The 3,038-nt window shown below is 43.7% G+C and overlaps 1 non-coding gene across 1 annotated transcript; it reads right to left on the reverse strand.

Moving 5' to 3' along the window:
- Positions 1-390: 390 nt before the first annotated feature.
- Positions 391-498, reverse strand: LOC112724996 (small nucleolar RNA R71). The gene has a single exon (XR_003164129.1). It is a non-coding gene; the product is annotated as a small nucleolar RNA R71 (small nucleolar RNA).
- Positions 499-3,038: the final 2,540 nt, after the last annotated feature.

Below are 3,038 nucleotides of genomic sequence, written 5' to 3' on the forward strand. Positions count from 1 at the left end.
GCCGAAAATAATAATAATGTAAGGAAGATGCTTGGTGACTTTACTGCACCAAATTCTAATTTACATGGAAGAAGCATCTCCATTCCTGCCATTGGAGCAAACAATTTTGAGCTGAAACCTCAACTAGTTTCTCTGATGCAGCAGAACTGCAAGTTCCATGGACTTCCATCTGAAGATCCTTTTCAGTTCTTAACTGAATTCTTGCAGATATGTGATACTGTTAAGACTAATGGAGTAGATCCTGAAGTCTACAGGCTCATGCTTTTCCCTTTTGCTGTAAGAGACAGAGCTAGATTATGGTTGGATTCTCAACCCAAAGACAGCCTGAACTCTTGGGATAAGCTGGTCACGGCTTTCTTAGCCAAGTACTTTCCTCCTCAAAAGCTGAGCAAGCTTAGAGCTGATGTTCAAACCTTCAGACAGAAAGAAGGTGAATCCCTCTATGAAGCTTGGGAAAGATACAAACAGTCGACCAAAAAGTGTCCTTCTGACATGCTTTCAGAATGGACCATCCTGGATATATTCTATGATGGTTTATCTGAGCTATCAAAGATGTCACTGGACACTTCTGCAGGTGGATCCATTCACCTAAAGAAAACGCCTGCAGAAGCTCAAGAACTCATTGACATGGTTGCTAATAACCAGTTCATGTACACTTCTGAAAGGAATCCTGTGAATAATGGGACGCCTATGAAGAAGGGAGTTCTTGAAGTTGATACTCTGAATGCCATATTGGCTCAGAACAAAATATTGACTCAGCAAGTCAATATGATTTCTCAGAGTCTGCATGGAATGCAAGTTGTATCCAACAGTACTCAAGAGGCATCTTCTGAAGAAGAAGCCTATGATCCTGAGAACCCTGCAATAGCAGAGGTGAACTACTTAGGTGAACCTTATGGAAACACCTATAACTCAACATGGAGAAATCATCCAAATTTCTCATGGAAGGATCAAAAGCCCCAACAAGGCTTTAATAATGGTGGAAGAAACAGGTTTAGCAATAGCAAACCTTTTCCATCATCAAGTCAGCAACAGACAGAGAACTCTGAACAAAATGCTTCTAATTTAGCAAATCTAGTCTCTGATCTATCTAAGGCCACTGTAAGTTTCATGAATGAAACAAGATCTTCCATTAGAAATCTGGAAGCACAAGTGGGCCAGCTGAGTAAAAGGATCCCTGAAATCCCTCCTAGTACTCTCCCAAGCAATACAGAAGAGAACCCAAAAGGAGAGTGCAAGGCCATTGACATAAGTACCATGGCCGAACCTGTAAGGGAAGGAGAGGACGTGAATCCCAAGGAGGAAGACCTCCTGGGACGTCCAGTGGTCAATAAGGAGCTTCCCTCTGAGGAACCAAAGGAATCTGAGACTCATCTAGAGATCATAGAGATTCCATTGAACCTCCTTATGCCCTTCATGAGCTCTGATGAGTATTCCTCTTCTGAAGAGAATGAGGATGTTACTGAAGAGCAAACTGCCAAGTTTCTTGGTGCAATCATGAAGCTGAATGCCAAATTATTTAGCATTGATGCTTGGGAAGTTGAACCTCCCTTGTTCATCAATGAACTAAGTGATCTGGATCAACTGACATTGCCTCAGAAGAGACAGGATCCTGGAAAGTTCATAATACCCTGTACCATAGGCACCATAATCTTTAAGGCTCTGTGTGACCTTGGTTCAGGAATAAACCTCATGCCCCTCTCTGTAATAGAGAAACTGGGAATCTATGGGGTGCAAGCTGCTAAAATCTCACTAGAGATGGCAGACAGCTCAAGAAGACAGGCTTATGGACAAGTAGAAGATGTATTAGTAATGGTTGAGGGCCTTTACATACCTACTGATTTCATAGTCCTGGATACTGGAAAGGAAGAGGATGAATCCCTCATCCTAGGAAGACCTTTCCTGGCCACAGCAAGAGCTGTGATTGATGTTGACAGAGGTGAAATAGTCCTTCAATGGAATGAGAACTCCCTTGTATTCAATACTCAAGGATCTCCCTCTGCAACCATGGAGAGGAAGCAGAAAAAGCTTCTCTCCAAGCAGAGTCAACCAGAGCCCCCACAGTCAAACTCTAAGTTTGGTGTTGGGAGGCCACAACCAAACTCTAAGTTTGGTGTTGAACTCCCATATCCAAACTCTAAGTTTGGTGTTGGAGAGTTTCAACAAAGCTCTGCACATCTGTGAGGCTCCATGAGAGCCCACTGTCAAGCTATTGACATTAAAGAAGTGCTTGTTGGGAGGCAACCCAATGTTTATCTAATTCTTATTTTTATTGTTTTTCATGTTTTCTTAGGGTCATGATCATGTGGAGTCACAAATAAATATAAAAATTGAAAAAGGAATCAAAAACAGCAGAAGAAAAATCACACCCTGGAGGAGCATCTGTCTGGCGTTCAAACGCCAGAACAGAGCATAGTTCTGGCGCTGAACGCCCAGAATGGGTGCATACTGGCGCTGAACGCCCAGAACAGGCATGGTTCTGGCGTTCAACGCCAGAAATGGCACACAAATGGGCGTTGAACGCCCAAAATGGCCACCAACCTGGCGCTGAACGCCCAGAGTTGGGTACAAAGGCATTTTTACATGCCTAATGGGTGCAGGGATGTAATTCCTTGAACACCTCAGGATCTGTGGACCCCACAGGATCCACTCAGGATTTGTGGACCCCACAAGATCCCCACCTACCTCCACTCACTTCTTCTCACCACTCTCTTTCACACAACCCCATAAACACTCTTCCCTAAAAGCCCTTCACCAATCACCTCAATCTCTCTTCCCCACTAAACCTTCACCACTCACATCCATCCACGCTTCCCCATAAACCTACCTCATAAACTCCACCTACCTTCAAAATTCAAAACCAATTTCCCACCCAAACCCACCCATATGGCCGAACCAATACCCCACCTCCCTTCCCTATATAAAGCCTCCATTCTTCATCAAATTCACACAACACACCCCTCTACACTCCTCTTGGCCGAAACCACATCTCCCTCTCCCTCTCCATATTTCTTCTTTTCTTTTCTATTCTTTTTTCT

The sequence above is a fragment of the Arachis hypogaea genome, chromosome 11 (genome assembly GCF_003086295.3).
Source record: "Arachis hypogaea cultivar Tifrunner chromosome 11, arahy.Tifrunner.gnm2.J5K5, whole genome shotgun sequence".
NCBI classification, from domain to species: Eukaryota; Viridiplantae; Streptophyta; class Magnoliopsida; order Fabales; family Fabaceae; genus Arachis; species Arachis hypogaea.